The 20,701-nt window shown below is 44.3% G+C and overlaps 1 protein-coding gene across 16 annotated transcripts in view; it reads left to right on the forward strand.

The window, feature by feature from the left end:
* The first annotated feature begins 12,377 nt into the window (after positions 1–12,377).
* ZNF711 (zinc finger protein 711) overlaps positions 12,378–20,701 on the forward strand; it is a 41,855-nt gene continuing 33,531 nt past the window's right edge. For 11 of the 16 annotated variants that reach the window (XR_014229337.1, XR_014229338.1, XR_014229339.1 and 8 more), the window contains exon 1: positions 12,378–12,458. The gene's annotated coding sequence lies outside the window, so the exon portion shown is untranslated. Of the gene's footprint in view, positions 12,459–12,790; positions 12,885–13,766; positions 14,881–17,878; positions 17,966–18,771; positions 18,989–20,701 lie in introns of those variants that run through there. The other 5 variants (XM_082323215.1, XM_082323216.1, XM_082323220.1 and 2 more) reach the window with 5 other exon arrangements.

Below are 20,701 nucleotides of genomic sequence, written 5' to 3' on the forward strand. Positions count from 1 at the left end.
CAGCGGTGTGTTCCTTAATGACATGGAATATTACAGCATTAATATCAAAGGGCATGTGCTACCTCTCTCCCCACAGAATCACAGCTAGTTATTTTCTACTCCCGTAGTGTTTTTGGTAACGTTGCTAAAAGAATCGTAATTCTGTTACTGATCATACCAGTAACTAAAAAACATCAGTGCTGCTCATCTCCTAGATAATATGATGGGGATTTTTCATTGTTCTGTGCTTTATAGCCATAGCATTTGATCTATACATAGGTTGTCTTGGAAAATGCTTCAACGCTGATGTGCTGCTGTGAGAAAGGAATACAATATATGTAAATAGATTTGTATGAATGCAAGCCTTGATCACTGTGTAATCATTTAGATTGATCTCTGATTTAACAGTAAATGTTGGGTTAGATTGTCTTGGACAGTGGGGAGGCTTCCATCTTTTTTTGAAGTAAAGTCTGCTCATAGCGTAGTTTCTCTAGCTAATAATGCATTTATTGTGAGTTTGCTCATCTGCCTGTTCACGGTGTAAAATCCCTCTTAGAGCAGCCGTACAGAGCAATGTGCTCTGGTGCCACTTTCTTCCTGTCGGTTGCCAGGTAGGCTCAGAAGCGTCTGCTCAGAGAGCTCTTCCACTGCTGACTTTCTGGCTTAATTCTAAATGCGTATCTTCTCATTATGAAAAGTTATGCAAGATTATACTCAGCTCTGTCGTGGCTTAACCCCAGCCAGCAACTAAGCAGCACATAGCCGCTCGCTCACTCCGCCCCGGTGGGATGGGGGAGAGAATCAGCAGAGTAAAAGTGAGAAATCTCCTGGGCTGAGATAAAGACAGTTTAATAGGTAAAGCAAAAGCCGTGCACACAAGCAAAGCAAAACCAGGAATTCATTCACTCCTCCCCATCGGCAGGCAGGTGTTCAGCCTCCTCCAGGGAAGCAGAGCTCCATCACGCGTAACGGTGACTGGGGAAGACAAATGCCATCACTCCGAGTGTCCCCCCCTTCCTTTTTCCCCCAGCTTTCTATGCTGAGCATGACGCCATGGTGTGGGATGGCCCTTTGGGCAGTCGGGGGCAGCTGTCCCAGCCGTGTCCCCTCCCAGCTCCTTGTGCCCCCCAGCCTGCTCGCTGGTGGGGTGGGGTGAGGGGCAGAAAAGGCCTTGACTCTGTGTAAGCACTGCTCAGCAGGAACGACAACATCCCTGTGTTATCAACACTGTTATCAGCACAAATCCAAAACACAGCCCCATACCAGCTACTGTGAAGACATTTACCCCAGCCAAAACCAGCACAGCTGTATTGGCTATTTTGGGGTTTTTTTGAGTATCATAACGGTGCTTGGCCCTGCAACGTACAGTCCCGGTTTCAATTTTCTCTCTCAGCATCTCCAGTGGTGTCTTGCAATTGCGTGTTTGGTTATACGTTATAGGTCAGGATTTCAGCTACACCTCTGTAAATCACAGACTCCAGTAGCTTTACACCAGAACCTCTGGGTCAGCTTGGAGCTTGCTGGTATGAACGATGAGTACAGCATTCAGTCCCAGTCCGGCGTAGGAAGGAAACGGGTAGCAAAGAAGGTGGGGTTTGAGTGCCAAAGATGGTGCCTTTTGATGGCTGGCTAAGGTTGCTGATGAGGAAGCTGGCAGCCGTATGCCTGGCTAACTGTAAGCACTCAACTTCTGGAACATAACTTACAGCCCACAATGTTTACACAGTAAAAGAGATGGAGGAGAACTGACAGTAATGCGAAACAAATCCTCTTGTAGGCCAAAATAAGGAATAATCCCAATGCAAAACACACAAAAAGGTTTTAATTTGGATTATAATTGGAGGGTTTAAGTCTCAAATGGGTGTCATGATTTTTAGCCTTTGCCAACGATCCAGAGATGATACATAGTGGAATTCAGATACAACCACACTTTAATGATGCAATAGGAATCATAATAATAGTAAGCTATACAATTTACTGACTAACTGGAAGATGGGTGCAAATTCAGAATAAAGTAATTTAAGCAGGTAAACCTTCATTTCTCAAATAATTTCAAAATTTTGAAGGGGCAAGTCTTACTGGAAAGTAAGATTTAGTATTATTTACAAAGTACGTCATATGAAGCTTAAATTTCTGACGTAATAAGAAATACAGCCCACTAACAGTATGTTACTGTGTAATTGCCTTAAGTAAATATTTGTTTTGTTTTAATTTACAGCCAACTGCACTGGAGTTGAGGACTTTAAGGCCTGCATAATACAGACAGCTGCTCTCCTACCAATATTTCTTGTCAATGTAAAAATGAAAATCATTTTCGCAGGTAGGGTGTGGGGTTGGTTGGTTGGTTTGTGTGTTTAAATATACGCTACGTCAATGCAGCTTGTCAAATATATTAATGATGATTAACTAAATTTAGACCCTGCAGTATGATCCATGAAAGTAGATGTTGATCTTCATTCACAATCTGCATAAGCTCATAACTCCGCTACAAAGCATCAAATCTGGGATCTGAATGCAGCATTTTCTTTTTTAGAATATGTGTAGGCCGTGTAATTCATAATTTAGGTAATCACTATAATCTTCAATTTTTACATGCTCACTATTGTCTCAGATATTTTACTTTAGAACTGAATTATGCTGTGCAATGGAAAGTTAATTTTTTTTTTTCCAGGTTGATCAAAATTTCTTTAGAGTTAAAAAAAAAAAAAAATCAGATATCCTAATATCTTATTCTCCATTATGTAGGGTTTTTTACTTTCTAAGAAAAAAAACCCAAAACTCTAGTCATCTGAGTAGAAAATCTTGTTCCCATATCTAGCGTATTTGGTTTTTACATATAGCTTGACCCTTAGACTTGACAGGAAATCAGCCAGAAGATACCAGGGCAGTATTATGAAGCTCATCTGATTACCTGATGGATTCAAGGCAATAATTTTTTCGTGACCCAGTCTGTTGTTTATGAATGTGCAGCTAGCCTCCAGTTGTAGCCGATACACCAGGTTAGATAACTGGGTATGCTGTGTAAATGTTAGTGCAACTCCGAAGAAATAGAATGCTACATTCTTGAAACTATAAATACGTATTATAAATCATATACAGGTCAATACAAATATTGCGTATGAATTGCAGTAAGAAAAGAATTTTCAGTAGTGGAGATCAAGGTCAGACTTTCAGAAAAGGTTACCCAAATCCGGAATGTTTGCATCAACACATGATGCGAAATGCCCGTCAAAAGAAGCTTCTCATCATGAGAACGGCTGAGAACATTCCATTCTAGTGGTGTCCTGTGTCTTGGTGGAGGAAGTAATGCTCTGGGAGGAGAAAAAAAGAAGCCCTGAATTAAAATAACTTATCTTTTAAGAAAAGCAACATTCTTAGCCCATCAGAAGTCTTACTCTTAAAAGCAGAGGGGACGTATTCTGTCAATCTACTATGGGTTGTGTTGCTGCTCTTTCATAGGAGGCGCATCGGTATCGTAATGATAGATAGCAATGTGACATTCCAATTTTATCTGTGTAGTCTGTCCTGGAAATTCAGAAGCTGTGCCATGCTTACAGCTGGCGAAAAGATCTTTGACCTGACTCGTGCCGTGACTTGGGTAATATACCCTGTTCTCAGCAGAGCTTAAATCTTGGACTTGCTGGAATGCTAACTTGGACTTGGTTGACCCAGACCCTGGCAGAGTGCATTTGCATCAAATCTAGAATAAGAGATGTTTTACTAAGATAAGTAACATCTTTAGACAAATGGGAAAAATACTGAATCTCTTGACCCCTGCGGTATTCAATAATAATTATATAGCAAAATATTTTCCTTTTCCAGTATTACTTATTTTTTAATTAAAATAACGTTGCTAAAAATTAGTACTTTTATTTGCAGATGTGATTACTTCAGAGTGGACTGGAAGGAGTATTGGTACGTGGGTCCCAGATGTAACCACCTTTGAAACACTTCAGCTTTGATTTTAGTAACTGTTCTTCCTGCAGTAGGACTGGTTATCGTAGTTGTTGTAATATTCTACTGTGTCTGCCACTGTAAAAGTGAAAAAGCTGGGTAAGTTACTCTGGATGCAATTAAAAGGGGGTTTATAATCAACATGGGAGGAAAGCAAAAGAAGTCTGATATTCTGATTAATTTTTAACCTCTGGATATTTAAATCAACAAGCTTGCTATATAGCATCATCTGCCAAAATGTTGTTTACACAATTTAAAATTAAATCAAAGCATCTTACCAGAGCACTTAACAGTTATTCAGCATTTTACCGCTGTGTGCAGAACTTCACTCTAAGTTGTTGCTTCTCTTTAGGGCTAACCAGGCAAGCTTTAAAGATTAGTAAGTACATTTACTACTTTAACACAAGGCTACCAAATCTGTCTTGCTGATCTATTTGCTATTAAGGGTTGGCTTTCTATCCACAAGTTTAAAAAAAAAAAAAAAAGGGGGCGGGGGGGGAACAACACCAATAAACATTGACCAGAGACCTGGCAATTAAACACGATTTCTCCCATTCTTTGGTCCTAGGCATTGGCAATTGGAGCTGCTTTTTGCTTGCATCACTTTTTTTTTTTTTTCCTCCCACTGATACATGTCCCAAGCACATAAACAATATGATTATTTTATTCTTTCATTGAGCCCCCTTAGTGTGTATCACTGGTACTTCCTCTGTCATGGAAGAATTGTAATAATACATGGCTCTCGCTTAGTCATTGCCACAGTACATCTAAACCTATGATGCGGCTGTTGAACCAATCTGCAGTACAAAAAGATTCGCCGAGACCCTCAGAACTATTGCTGATGCTCTAAATTCACCCTGTTCCCCCAGCCAGGAACCAGACAAATCCTCCCTAGAGTGAAGCACAACAGAACCCTGCATTTACTGCTGAAATGGCTGGTAACTTGGGGCACGTTTATCAGCAGTCGCCAAGGGTAAGAGACCTTGGCCTGTGGGGCATATCACATGTTCCTGATTCTAGTGGAAGTCAGACGTGATTTTGTGATTCAGCAGAATGGTACATGAATAGCAGAAAAAGGTCATCTGGTAAAATTAAAGGTAATCTGAGTTTAAAGTCTTTATTTTATTTGCCCAGTACTTGATTTCCAAGATCATCAAAATGCATGCAAGGAGGTGAAGCTCTTCATCGAGGATGAAGTGAATCTAATTTGCGTAGGAGAAAACAAAGAACTAGGGATTATTTTAAGAGGATGTTCAAATAATTTGGGTATGAGCTCAGGCCACCTGCTCCAGCCTTTCCCCTTGCATCGTCACCGTGCTGTTCCAGCTGCTGGCTGAGCCAGTTTCAGCCCCATCAGCTCTTGAGCTCGGTTGCTGAATGCTGGTGCTGGTGCCAGTGGAAGGAAAGGGGCAGAGTTCGTAGCCAGGGAGGAAGAGTTCGGTATACTGTCCAGACTTCAGCCAATTTAAGCTGCTGAAGAGCCATGCCTGCAGTTTCATTTGACTGCTTGCTGGCTGTACTTCACCAGAGGAAGGACTGGCTATTTGTCTTGAAGGTTTTTTGCTCGTATGAGGGTTAGCAACAAAGTTCCATGAGGATTTGTGTAGTGTTCATGTAAGAACAGGTAAAAGGCAGTGCTAGTAAGGTGACGCATTTTGCTGATGATGCCATAGTGCTCAGAGTAATCAAAAATAAGCCTCACTCTGAAGAAGTACAGGAGCATATAATAATGATGGACTGGACAAGAAAATGACAAATGAAATTTATTGTTTATAAATGCAAAGTAATGCACATAGAAAAGCAGTTTTAACTTTGTGAAGGCAGTAATCATCTCTAAACGGGCAATTAGAACTCAGAAGGGGCGTCTAGAGTAATGTTTTCTGAAGCAGTTTGTTTTGCTAGGGTTTTTAGGAAGAAGCTGAAAACGATACGAGGAACATTGTAATACCACTGTGCAAATCTTCATTATGCCTACATTTTGACTATTGAATGTAATTTTGAGCCCCCATCTCAGCAAGCAATGTAGTACATCTAGAATTTCAGGTCATCAGTATTGATTTCTGTATGAGGAGGGGCTGGGTGAGAAACTACTGTTCCCTGCTTTTAATGTAAGAACGAGGCAATGTCAAATGAAACGAGGCAGAAGTTTTAAACAAAAAAAAGTGCTTTTTGATAAACTGCGTAATCCAGCAGTATGTACTCGTAGTGTAAATTAGTTTTTAAAAAATTTTAAAAAAATTCAGGGAGGCAGGGGCGTTCAGATTGGATGTGTGCGTTCAGGTGGGTAACTTCCCGGGCGTTCCACGTACTGTGCTGCGGTTCGCGTCTCGGAGCAACCTGGGAATGCACAAACTGATCCCCTTCAGATTAAGCGAACCAGAGTAGGTGCTTCAATCTCTGATGAACATTCAGTGCCCAGGCCAAACCGGACATAGGCCAAAAAGCAAACCCGACCCTTCTGACGTCCGTGAAGTGTCCGTGTGGGGTCCCACGTGTATTGGTCCGCTTTATTTGCTGCTGCAAATGCAGCCACAGACTCCACTCCGGCGCAGTCAATTAATGATGCTGATGTATTGATAATACTTCACGTTACTTACGCTGTTTGCCTGTTTTTCCCTCATGCTTCCATGACTGGCCGTTCTCGGTGCGTTACGTGGCCTGACTCAGTCTCTTCCTATATTCTATTTGTATATGTGCAAAAGTAAATGTTACAAGTACAGGATGTGTTGGACTAGAGGCCTAGTAAAGATTTGATCCATGTTGTTTACTTTAGAGGCAAGAAATCAGGCTTATTTTTGTAATGAAGATGTATGTGGTCACCAGCTGGTGCAGAGCAGCGTAACAGCACAAATCAACGAAGCCGAACCAGGTGGTACTAGCCGAGAATCCGCCCCGTTGTGAATGAACATCGCACAGGTCTGCAGGCCCAGGGTCTGAGATGAAAACTTGATGAAAATGAGAAATGGTTGTTTTAAATACATTTTATTCAATTGGAAGTGGAATGAAAATTCATGGAACAGGTTAAATCGCAATAATGCGACCCTCTGTTGCTTTTCACGTTGTGAGCGATGCTTTCCAGTGACATTTGTGGAGGCTGGGGGGATCGGTGCAGATGATCGGGCGGCCATGGCCGTACCAAATGTACTGTTCATCTTTGTCATCTCTCAGCCGCATGATCCATGCCTGATGGTACTTAACTGCTTGTAGTACATAACGTAAGCGGTGTTGGCAGAGCTCTAGCCATATTTATTTAAAATTCACTGCCTACAGCTGAGTTAGGTTTGGGGCTAGAATATTTAGCCATTTCCTGAGTAAATGCCCTAAATAACACCTGAAATTAAAGTACCTGCATCACCTTTGTAACAGAATATTTCGCTGGGACCTTTGCAGCGTTCCTGTGAGGGAGCAGAGTCTTCTACAGGATTGCACAGGTAATCCGTGACGGAGCTGGGATTTGGGCTTTGGTCCCCAAAGGGGCAGACGCTGCCTTTTTGACTAGGCTAGCGCTCTGCCGTGCCAGTTTTCTCCATTAGGCAAGATGTTCTTTACAGTAGAGATCATCGCTTGAACTAGTGGGTGTCATAAGAAACGGTGGAGAAATGCATTTCAAAAACCGAATGGGAAATGTGAAATACAAAGAAACGTGAAAGGGAATGTGTTTGGCGGGGCGTCATTTCCTCGTTCGGTATTTTAAGTGATTATTTTACATATATAAGGAGGGTATAATGTCTGAGAAGACGACATTGTAGACTGTCTGAGAAAAGAAAAAATAATCCAGTCTGATACAGTATTACCTGTTAAATATATTTGTGAAGTAGTAATATTTTCGAAATGCAGCGGGGGAAAAAATGAGGCATGAGCCTACCTTCACCAGGAGATGGTGCTGTTTAATTTTTAACTAATTCTGAATTTCATACAACTGATGCTATAATTTTCAAGATGTGTATTAGACCAACTCCTACGCACTTCTTTAGGGAAGAAAACCTCCTGTAGAAGGAACTGCTTTGGGTCAGGGCTGCAGCACTTGGTACTTTCTCCTGCTCCAGGCTGCAAGCTGCAGCCCAGAGGCAGCCCGTGGGACGTTTCTGCCTGCCTCGCCTCCTTGCTCGATGCAGTTGGTCGCGAAAACGTGCGCTTGTCAAAAGCCCATTGTTAATTGTCTGAGCTTTTGTTTTCCTGCCAGCAAGGCAGGCCAGTGCATGTACCACTGCAGCCTGCAGAGCCCTCACCGAAGCTGCCCGAGAGAGGCAAGAGAGCAAAACCGCGATCTGCGTCTGGCAGCATCCGCCCCTGCAGATGAACTACCCTGAACGTCGCCTCTTGCCTGAGGGTACCTTGTTTTGAAAATTACGTCAGGTCGTTATATTTTTAAACAAAGATACCTTTAGCACATGAACATCACTTACTAGTTTTATGAACAATATAGAATATTTATTTTGTTTCTTCACGATGTTTTCCGTCTTCCTCTAGCAATGTGTTTGCCAAGACAGCAGCCAGTCTTTAAACAACAATATTCAATTGATCTTAATTGTTGATCACTGCATTTAGTTTAATTTGTGACTCGGTTTTGTGTAAATCGGAGGTAAATCCACCGTGACTTACAGAGCAGCATCTTTCTGGAATGTTTAATCATAAAAGACTCAACTTCCAGGCCTTGATAAGACCCTTAATACCTGGTTTACTTAATTGTGCAGAGACTTACCTGGGTGGGTGTTTCTCTCTTATATCTTAAAGGTACGTTTTCTGTACTATCCAAATATGTAAAGACTTTTTCTTCTACTGAGTCTTTTAGATAAATTGAATTTATACATTTGAAAACGTGTCTATAACAAACAATATATTTTATAACTGGTAAATCGGATTATACGATTTTTTTACGCCAAAGACAACTGCTAACATACTGTACCTGGTGAGCTGGTTTTGTAATTTGTTGTCATTTTGCTCTGTGTAACCGCCAGATCCTCTACATGTAGGGTGTCTGGGTTGGACAAATTCCAGCAGCTGAACTGAGAAATGATGTCCCAGCCCCAGGTCAATTAGGGAATTACAGGTATGCTGCTGTTCTGCTGTCTTTCTTGCTCATTTTCCCTTCATGCTCTGGTTTGGAGACTAAGAATTACTTTGTAGCTTTGCCAGTGGCACGGCAGCTGACAAAGATCCAGTGAGTGGCTAAGCTTTTGACGGGATTATTCACGCACATTTTGTGGTTTGAGGCTTTGATAGAAAGAGGTTATTTTTCTAAGTTTTTTCTTTATTCCACTATACCTCGCATAATTCCAACAGCATTGCTGCAAGAATTCTCAGACTATTTTGTACATTACTACTAAATGTGAACGGGCACACAGGACTAAATTTATCAGCTTGCTGTCTAAGACTTGGTCTGTTTTCCTAATGTCTCACCAAAAAGAAAAAGTCAGTATGTGTTTCTCTTGTTTCTGAAGCTAAATCCTAAAATACTGATTTATCCCCACAGGCTTGTATGGTTTTCCTCTCATAATTACAAATTATTCATTTTCACTGCTTTCTAGAAACGAGGTTTCCCTAGTTGAGCTTCCTGGCTTTAATCCTCCTCGCTGACACCGGCCGACTGCTGCAGCTCCTACCTGCAGCTTTTGCAGAGAACTTGTTTACCATGAGGCAGCTCAATGACAGCAGACCGTTTGCCTCCTAAGTGGCAGGGTTCTGCTGCGGAAACAGACTGCAGCTTTCTGATAGTTGTCCATCAAGAAGGTCTGATTTCTTTAATATAAACATTGAAAATGTTGAAGCTATACCTATCAAGAATTTAAAACATTTTCAAAATAACCATAAGAATATAGAAAATTAGATGTTATGCCACTGTTCAGTGTAACAGTGGGGGGAAAAAAAAAGCTCAAAGAATATGTTGCTTCTTTAAATTCACTTTCATCTGTGCTTGCAGGATGAGGGTTTGACACTAAAATGAACTTAAACCACAGAACATTTAGATGTCTTAATTTTATTGCCTCAATGTCATGCATGCAGTAGTGAGCTTCATTATTTTGATATTTCAGTTCAAACTAACACTTTATGTAATTTGCAGTATATTATTATGCATATTTTAATAACCTCCTTTTTCTCTTTTGCAGAGTCCCATGCATCCTCTGCCATTAAAGAGACCAGATCCAGCAACAGACCCTTTTTCTAACCAGTGACCTCAATATGAGAAATGTGGCTCTCCAAGCAACAATTTGCCTTATGCAGGTTATGCAGAGGGGAGACAGTATCGGGTATGTATTGATAACATACCTATGCATATCTGTTAGATATCTGTCTGGGTACTGAGTGCAAATTGCCGTAGTTCAGATCGGTAGTATTTATGTCACTAAGTAAAGATGTGAGCTAATAAAAAACCTAAGCCCACCTTTTACTGTGCGGGTATTTTCCTCAGGAATATTACATACCTGCGAATTCCATTCTAGACTGGATAAACTTTGCAATGTTTTCATCGTTTCCCGAGTCATTTGCACTTGGATACTACAAGTCATATAGACAGGGTTTTCACCAAACTGAGGGATGGCGGCCCAAGACAGCCCCTTAAGAACAGACGCTGCAGCCAGTACAGAGAGATCCCTGCAGCTCTGGCAGAGGAATTACTGGAATTCGCTGTACAGTGAAGGGAATTCATGTGGCTGCCGTGAAAAAATAAATGCCCGAAAGCCCTGTGCCCACTTCACCAATACTGCTTTCTCATGCCAGCCCGTCTTGTGATTTCACTGGAATACCGTGACAGATCAAGCTGTTAGTTTCCAGCCATGCTGAAAACGTCTGTAACGGTAATGTAAGAGTGTGCCAACTCTCACATAACAACTGTCTTGTCACATTTACTGACAATGTAAACTTTCTAAAATTATAATAATTCTCCAAACTCTCTCCTGAATAATGATACAACCAAATTTCCACTGATGCTTGAAAAATATGACTGTTAATAGCTCTGTTGGTACTTTCCTCTTACAAAGCACCTTTCCTTTGAGATTCTGGGGTTCCTGTTCTCCTCCCTCCACCACTTCATAATTCAAACTTATTGAAGCTTCATGGAAAGTTGCTATTATATGTTTCGGGTACAAACAGTATGATGTACAGAGAAATTAAATTATTTATTCCAGAACTTATGAAATCATTTATATAACTAAGTGTTCTAGCAGGCTTTTTCTCCCCCTAACAACTGAACGATTTGTAGGCAGCTGTATGTCCCGTAAGACCTTTCTGTGCCTAAAAAAATCAGCCTCATCAAAATTGCTAAATGCATTAGTCAACTACCAGTGTCTTTCTGGCCCAGATCGTGATAGATCAGTATTTTGTGATTACAGTTGGTTTAAATTAATGAGCCTTTTGGGCTATTTCTGTACAGGAAGTACCAATAATTGGTATAAATTATCAGTAAAAGCCAGGCATTTCTCTTCATAATGGAGTATAAAAAAAAAAAAGACAAAATGGGTAAACTTTATTGTAAAAAGAAAAATGTTAACATTTTACAAAAAGAAAATTCACAGTTCAGAAAGGCATACATTTCAACTACAGAAAAATATGAAAAAGGCGGGGCCTTTAGCGTAAGTGGAAGAATAATTGACTAAAAAGGAGCTGTGATGGGCTTTGACTGGCCTTAATTAAGGCGAGAATATTACCCGTGTATTTTATTGTACAAGGAAATCTGTTGCCAAGTCATGCATTACACCAGAGCCTGCGACCTAATTTACTCATCTGAGGTGTTCTTTTTTTTTCCCCCCCATGTCATGTAAAATCTACAAAAATAATCTTATGGGTAGAAAAAATTTGTAAGTATTCCAAGAAGTATGCATGTGCCTGTGTACTTGAGAGTCCTGCATTCCTAACTGTTTGTTGTTCACTCAGTGGAAAAATGATGAAGGAAAGAAAATACAGGATTTTCCTTCCAGAGTAGTAGTTTTGGTCTATGGATAACTTGCAAAGGATCACCACAGGGTCAAGAGAAATTAAGCGGCCATGTTTTGTCTTCCACAATAGCCCTGTGATTTCTTTGGCCCTCCTTCTTAGGTCACAGAAACTTCCTTCATTTCATTAAAAAACCACCTCAATAGCAACAAAATGTTCTGCTGTTGCTGCTTTCCAGCTGGCCCTGCTGAAATGTTTTTAAATATTTCAAAACCCGTTTCAGTTTGTGTGCACAAAGTCTTAATACGTTCAGTTACTTGCATGAAAATCATCTCCCAAAGCTATTGGTGAGTACACATTCAGAAGCCGCACATACATTCAGATACTAATAAAAGAAATCTATAAATTCAGCTTGATTAGATACAGATTATTTTAATAGCAAGCATACTGGGGAGTGTATGTCATGCTACTGATTCAATTCTAATCTCTTTACAGAAATACTGAGTACCGGTGCTTCCTGTATCTGAAATGTCTTGGAACGCAGCGTGATCAGTGGACGATCCAAATGCTGAGAGATCAGTAAGACCTTGTGGGCTGGGACACAGAGGAAATAGCCATAACTATTAGAAAGCACTAGAAGTTATTGCAAAGAAAAGGTAAAGAAGGCAATTATAAAACAAAACACGATATTAGCATCCGATTTGTTTACTGTGTAATTGATGACAACTTAACTTTTTGTGAATACCTGATTTTACAGTTTACGTGGCTGCTTCTAAATATTGCTTATATTGTTGCACACCTGTCGGGACGCAGGGTGTCTTTTGTGATTAACCGTGTGTCCTGTGCCTAAATGACAAGAAGTAGCTGTCACAAAAAGCTGCCCTTCCTCAGAAGAAACTCATGAGAAAGGAAAAAGTCTTCTCAGATTTCAGCATGAGAAACGACCGATACGCATGCTAATCATTATTCTTCCTTGTTTGCTTCCCAGGATGGTTTAAATCCCTATCAAAGGGAAAGGAGGGGGAAGGGGTCGCATTTTTTCACGTTCCTCAGGAAGGCTTGGCAAAGACAGCTTTTGCCAGGTACAGTTTTCGTTTCCCGGTGTCCATTTGGCTCACCCATTTATTTGCCGTTTGCTCCACTGCATCCTGATCTCCCTCCGCGTGCTGGTGAGCTGTGGTTCCAAACCCAATGCTGTTGGTGGGACCGTGAATTTCTCTTAGCTAGAATTATGAAGATTCTTAACGCGTGTAGAGCCTGTTGTGCCCTGACTGGCATTGCTTCGGTTTTCTCCTTAAAGAGCCAATATTTAAAGAAAGAAAACAATGAATTACATACAATTTTGACTGTGTAGTAAGAATCTGCGCTCGTTACACCAATTACCTGCAGAATTAGGTAGAAGGGCTGTGTTCTCAGGCATAGCCACTTAGTTTCGCTGACGCTGGCAGCGTTGTACAAACATAACCAAGGCACTCGGCTTCCCGCTATCCCAAGATGCATCCAATACTGCAGCACTGGCTAATGTAGCGACCTCCGCTTATGAGCCCCTTGCGTTGTCCCTTGTTTCGTTTTCACTTTGTCTGCCTTTGTCATCTTGTTGGTCCTAACAGCTGAAACGGTTTGCCTCTAAAAACGCAGTGGCTTGCTTTGTAACTTGTTTCGTAAACAACAAAAATAAATGAAGCTATGGAAGATCGACTACCTTGCCACTAACAAATTAAGGATACTGAAGTCCTGGATATATTTCCCATTTCCCAAAAAGTCTCAAGCACATTATTTTAACATTTATATTAAATGATTCTTTGCCTTAGTATTAGGTAATATGTGAAACTGTAAGACAAAACCAGAATCTTTAGGGTTTTAGAAAGGTGAAAATATTGGCATTTCTTTTCTGTAAATCGGAACGCTCTCCTTGTAACAGCTCCGTGCCCTAACTGCATCCTGGCACTTCCCGGGCTCTCCGCAGCTCTGTCACTGCCCAGGCTGTATTGGCTTTCCTGGGCAAGCACCGTAGTCGGGAAGCCAGAAACCTATTCAGACCCCTGCGTTTTGCTTCCTGCTCCTTGCAGGTATGAAGTGAACGGGTACAGCTTGCTGCTGGGGGCCTCCAAAGCTGCCAGGTTTTCTTGGCTCACTCGCTTAGCTGCCGTCCTAGCTGGTATTCTCCAATCTTCAGCCACAACTGCCTTTGTTTTGTTTCCTGTTTTCCCCCCCATGCAAGAGCTATCCGAAGTGGGTCAGTGTCACTGGTTTTACTTCTACTGCTGCAAGGAACCCGTGGGCATTTAAGTCTGGACCTAGCACACGTTGAGGGCAGATTTGCCAGCTGTTAAATCATGTGATGCATGTAGAGGAATTTTTCATGGATAGTTAAAATCACAGGCACCAAAATTCATTAAAAAGAATCCAAAGATTTTCTGAATGTGGACTGCTTGCAAACCTGCATTACAATGTCTTCTGAGACTGCAGACAGCCTAGAACAATGCTTGTACTTATCAGTGTTAAGAATTTTGTTGCTGATTAAAGCACAAAGCAGCTAAATGTTCACATTAGCAACATCTGCACAGCCAGCTTGAAGAAGCACCTTGTTCTGGCATCACCAGAGGATGAAGCATGGAAGAATGCCGTTGCTTTCACTTGTCTCACCCACCGCTCTTTCAGCGGGCACGTTCAGTCAAAGCATCCTGCTATCATCCAGTTATTTTTTTCAATTTCTATCAGAAATAAGAGAAGTGAAAATGGGTCTCTCTGTTATCTTCAGAAACATACAGAAATGGTGTTAGCACATCTGTTTAGATCCTAGACTATCAGTTGAAACTATTTTGACCCCAGAAAGTCAGATCCTAATGTGTCAGTGAATTGCTTTTTTTCTGTCACTTCTTAGCCTCCAGTAGTGCCATAATTTACCAGAGTCTGGTGGTTGTTGACCTCTAGCTCTGTTTACCAACCAGCAAGTGATCACAGAATTCAAGTGTTCAATCTGATACTCCACCACTCCGCTGAAAAGGAATAGGAGAAAGAGATGAGGCAATCGTGTCCAATATACATGGTGCTGGCAGGAGACGAGCTATCTGGAAGGTAGGCACTCATGCTGTTTAAATTGAAATGAATAAAGCTGCACAGCGAATGAAGCTTTCCTCATGAGACTTTTGCTGTCTGCTGCTTAGTCTCGGGCAGATCGAGAGTTGCAGGCCATCAGCCACGTGGGTAGGCACTGCTCCTGATATACTTCCCCACTCGTGGTCAGGTCATCAGTATTAACGTCAGGCGGTTGTATGTGAAAGAAAACTGTGAAGAAACTGCTTGAAATACTCTGGTGTCACTTCTAGCAATAATAATACCGCTAAGCAATACCTTTTTGAATCCGCCATCTGCCAAGCGTTGTGCTTTGGTGGTTTGCCTCTTACCTGGAGAGCAGAGCAGCTCTGTAATTCTTTGAAATCTTTGTGTTCTGAACTGAAGGGTAAGGAGCAATTCTGCTCGGCTGCTAGGTATCATGGCTACGATGTGCTGCTTCCCTGTCAAGCATAAACAGTTTAAATTGATACACAGAGTGGCGGTTTGGCTTTTGTGCATTCTTTGTGATTCACTGCTGCGCTTTTTGATACTTGGATGCCTGTGATCTCGGTGTCTTGGTGGGTTTGTTCCGTCCTGTGCTTCTGACCGGCGCTTTGGATTGCTTTTCCTTGCAATTGCTGCCTTGCTCTGCAAATTTGCATGTTGGGTCTGAAGTTGGTTGGATCTTGTGTCACACTGTTGGCTTGTTGTTGCTTGTCATTATTTTATGCTCATTTTGCTTTCGAGATTTCCTTTGATATTACTCGAGAAGACAGAATCCAGCACAGATGGAATTTTGTTGAGGAAAGGGATAATTAATCTCTCTGTAGTTCTGCTTTTCCGATTGTTATCACCTTGTGAGATTCTCTCTCGCCCATTTACCCAAGTGTTCAGCTTTGCGATTACCTTTTTTGGGTATTTTTCCTCTTATTCCTCAATTGTATTGATCAGTTTGAAATGATTTTCTCGTTAGAATCTCTACCTTTTTGCTAGAGCTGGAAGAACCAATTAGAATGTTCTGAATACTGTACTGACTTCGGGGTGTGGTGTGTTACGGGCAGCTTTACCCCACTATTCTATTGCTTACCCCTTAAAAGAAAAAAAAATGGGAGGGGGGTGCAATGCAGGAGAGGTCTCCAAGTTCTACACTAAGGAGGTGTAAGTCCAGGAGTAAGAATCTTTTAAGAATTCCACAAGAAAAAACCCTGTAACTCTGTATTTAACTGCAATTTCTAATTGTGTAGTGCAAGGTGAGATTTACGCGCATGATTTCTGTACCTGAACATAGGCGCATGGTGCCATTTTTGACGCTCTGTGGCATTCCATCTGATGTCCCGCTGCTGTTTTAGAAGAGGGCAAGTCTTCCGTAGGTCGTTATAGGTGCCATATCCATTTTGGACATCCTATTAGACGTTTAGGCAACTGAATCCCACTGTCCGTGAACAAAATTAATTTCAAATGTAAGGCAAAAACAGTATAAAACAAAGATTCATTTCTATGAGTTGTCTGGATTTCAAACAGATGAAGAAAACAATTGCTTGTGTTTCCCTAACGGTGTTTGAAATTCGACCGTTACAGGACTCCGATCTGTTCAGCACAGTTCGTGCACCAGTTTAACAAGTCAGTTTATAAACCAGAGGTGTGCGTGTGCTAAAATACTCTTAGCTTCAAGCAGCTTTACAAAAATGAACAGTTACAACCCAGTTAGTTAAATCAGAGAACAGACCCTCTGGGCTTCTCTAGCCCAGGTTTTTGCGCATTTACACTTTTAAAAACGGCATACGCTTAAGTGTTGAACAATTTTAGTGATGTGGTTACTGAAGTATATTCATGCTAACTCTTTAGAAGGCTTTTTTCTTTTTATTTTTTTATTAGATCTACGAATGTTTTCTTAAGAGAACTATTTGGGTGGAGATGCTGGTATTTACAGAGACATACCCAAAACAATGAAAAAAGCTGTAAAGAAAATACTGTGATTTACGCTAGCAGTTTCAATTTACTCTCAGTGTCAGGGTTTTCTTTTGTTAATTGTATTCTTGAGACTGGCAATACGGGCAAGAATGTATTTTAAATACCAAAAAACGTGCCTTTAATGTCGTAGTACCGTACAGTAACGAAGCAAGGAGAGTCACGGCTGCCTAGGCGAGGTGCCTTGGTCTTTCTTAGGAAGCGAAGGCGGACGGGAGTTCATTTGGGATTCCCAGTAACGTTTACTGAAGCCTTTTACATTCACACGTGCTTTTGCGTTCTCTCTGAAATGTCTGTATGTGTGTAGAGATACTTGAAATTCAATAGAGAATACAGACGCGGGGCTGGACCTGACCTCTCTCCAGCACAGCCTTTGCGAGTGTGTCACCCCGCGCCGGGGCAGCACGCCTGTGGACGCCACCAGGCGCGTCCCTCGCCGTTGCGTTCCGCTGCTCGGGGCGAGGCGTCACGGCGGTGTTCGGGCCCCTCCTCAGCCCCCGCCGGCCGGGCTGCGGCGGTGCTGCGGGGCCGAGCGGGGCCGGGCCGGGCGGCGTGGGACGCCCCCCCCGCGCTGGGTGCCAGCGGGCGCCCCCGCTGACGGGGAAGGCCGCCGCCCCGCCGGCCCCTCCCGGCAGAGGCCCCGAGGCGCGCACCTCCGCGAGGCGCGCACCGGCTCACCGCGCCCGCCGCGGTAACGGCGCCGCTGTGGCGGGGCGGGAGGCGGCGGAGCGGGGGGGGGGGGGGGGGAGCCGCCTCTCCCCGCTGGCGGCTCCGCCATCTCCCCCCGGCCCCGCCGCCCCTCCGGCCGCTCTCCGCCGCGCACAGGCGCGCTGGGCGGCGCGGGCAGCGTGAGGGCAGCGGCCTCGGGGCGGCGGCTGCGCCTGCTCGGCGCGCGCTGACGTGCGGCGGCCGCCGCGCGGCCGGCGGCGGGGGGAGGGGAGGGGAGCGGAGCAGGCCGCGCGCGCTCGCGCCCCGCCGCCCGGCCCCGCCGGTGATTGGTGCAGGCCCGGCCCCGGCGGCCCCGAATGCCAGGCCGCGGCGGCGGCGGCGGCGGAGTCCTGCGGCCCCGGGCCCTCCCCGCGCCCCGGCCCCGGCCCCAGCCCGCGGCGCGGCCGCCCGGCGCGGGGAAGCCGCACAGGTGAGCCGAGGCGTCGGAGCCGGGCCGGCGGGGGATGGGGACAATGGAGGCGGCTAGGCCTCGCCGCAGGCCGCGCCCGAGGCCCGCCAGCGCCGCCGCCGGCGGGCCGCCGCCGCCGCCGCCCCTCGGCGGGCGGGCGAGCCTCGGGCCCCGCCGGCTGCTGCCGCGCCGGGCGGGCGCGGGCGGGCGCCGCCGGCGGGACCCGCGGCGGAGGGGCCTTTTCGGGCGGCCAGAAAATGGCGGAAAACAAGATGTCGGCCGGCGGGGCGGGGAAGGCTGCGGCTCCGCGGGCCGTCGCGCCGCCGGGACAGGGGTTATCCCCGCCTCCCCGGGACGCCCGGCTCCCGGGCCGCGGGGCGGGGGCCTGGCGGCGGCCCGGGGCAGGCAGACGGGGCGGCGGCGCCTTCCCTGCGCCCCCGCTGCGGGCGGCCTCCCCCGGCCGCGCCGCCGCCCCGCGCCCTCCGCGGGCTCCTTTGTCTCCGCGCTCCCACGCCTCCCTCCGCCGCCTCCTCCCCGCCCTCCTCCCCCCGGCCGCGGCGCGCCTCCGCCCAGCCCCGGGCACGGGGCGCCGCCGGCCGCTCCGCGGCCGAGCCCAGCGCTCGGCGGCTGCGGGCGGGGGGAGGCCGGGCCGCCCGGCCGCCGCTGCGGGCTCGCCGGCCCCGGCACCGCCGCGCTCCCGCCGGCCGGCGGCGCGCCCGCTCCGCGAGCACGCGCGGGAGGGCCGCGCTCCTCCGCGGCCGCGCAGCCCCGCCGCGGAGCCCCGGCGCCCGCCCCGCCGCCGGCGCCGCTGCTGCGGAGCCCTGGGGCCTCGGTCCCGGCCGCGCCGAGCCGTCGTGGAGCTGTCGCCCTTCTCTGCCGATGATGGGTGTTAGGGGAAGTTTTGGTCCTGCCGTGGGTGCAACACCTAGGTGCAAATTCATCCGTTTCAGTCATTTATTTAAGAGCCTTACGCGCGTTTCGGGCAGTCGGACAGAATCTCATTCACTGTTTATTTTTCTTCGTCATTTTAAATGGATTTAGAGTGTAAGTTTCCATGGATGCTTTATAGGTGAACGCAATAAAGGACTTTAAAATGGATACGCTAGTTTTTCATACCCAGTCTTTTTTCTGTGAAGGGCTTGTGTTAACCTGCACATTATTTTATGGATTGGGTTTGTCTGCTTCAGATTTCTGCGTAAGCAGGATGTTTCTCATTGCATTTGTATTGGTTATTGCATTAAAAATCAGGGGGAAAAAAAACCCAAAACCCTGAAGTGTCTTCAGGGGAGGATAATTCCCTTGTATTCTTCTTGAACTTGAATGTTAAGATAATTAGAAAACATCTGGTGTGCATTTTTCAACTATATATAAGCTTATTTATTGTGTTACATTGCTCTATATCTGAGCTTAGTCCTTTTGTTTTAATCAAAATGTCCTGTACAGCTTAAAATATCTGAAACACCTGACGAAGTATGATGTTGTGTTTTACCTTATTATATGTAAACCAGACTTAAATATTATTTAGAAGAAATCCACTATTTTAAAGGAGCGCTTAAGGGCTGACCATGCAAATATGCTTTATGTGAAAATGTATCGCCTGAACATACTGGGAATAATTGTACATGTAAACTGGGGAGATGCTTAGCATCTGCAGGACCACGCTGGTTAGGATGTAACAAAATGTATTAAATACATACTCTATGTAGATTTACTGAGTTGTAATTGGCATTTTGTAGAAATATTTTCTATGTTATAAAAATGTTAAATATGGCAACAATGCCTGGAAGCCGGCATATTGATGGGGAGCTTCATTGTACCTCTGGGTACAAGACTGACACTCTCTTTTTCCTGGGAAGGGTAGAAGTGCCGAGGCATTCATTTTTTTCCCCTCCTCCTTTAAATACTTTGCTGAAGATCTCTCAATTTAGGGTGTTTTCTGAAAGCTTTCTCAAAGAAAATAAAAATATTAATGGTTATTTTATGATATTTTTATGGAAAGAGTAAGCTAAGAATAAATCAATGTGCATGCTAAGAACAATATTTATAAGGGCCGGGGCCTTTACCAGTTTTTCAGTTGAGTGTTGCTATTATGTGTTCTTAGGTGGTCCCAAACTGCCAACCGTTACCTTTGATTTTAAAAAATACTGTTTATAGTAGTAATTTACAGTACCATTCTGCCTGTAAACAGAGAGGTCACGTATCCCTTTTTTCACTCTAAAATTCATTGCCTGGGCTCAGCTGAACCCTGTCTAAGGAAGAGCTTTGACATAAAGAACTGAAATAGGTTAAAATCAACCTTCTTCTGAAGCTAGTTGGAAAGAGAACTATATTTTTCAAAAAAACAGAACAACGTCAGATACATACATATTTAAAAAAATCTAGCCTTGAGACACTGGTCTGGGAGTCTCAGTTTAGGTTTCATGAAATTCTTCATTTTGGGGTCTGGTGGCAACGCACTCCTTCCTGGTGCAAGATAGCATGCTATAATTAAAAAAAAAATCAATTAAAATATTAATGGAATGTTGTAAAGTGATATTATTTTATTGGCTGATGCTCATAAAGCATTTTCGCAGTATTTTCTTCTAAATACACAGAGGGGAAGGGGAATTGAGAGGAAAAACTTGAGATCTTAATAGTGAGAGGTAAGAGAGGTAGGGATAAGTTTAGGATTACGACAGTATACAGAATTGTGGCTTTCTGCCTTATTCTCTGTCCTTTTTTTAAAACATGATTGGACCGCTGCTTCTGCCGTTGTGT

Source organism: Platalea leucorodia (genome assembly GCF_965183815.1).
Source record: "Platalea leucorodia genome assembly, chromosome: 10".
Taxonomy (NCBI): domain Eukaryota; kingdom Metazoa; phylum Chordata; class Aves; order Pelecaniformes; family Threskiornithidae; genus Platalea; species Platalea leucorodia.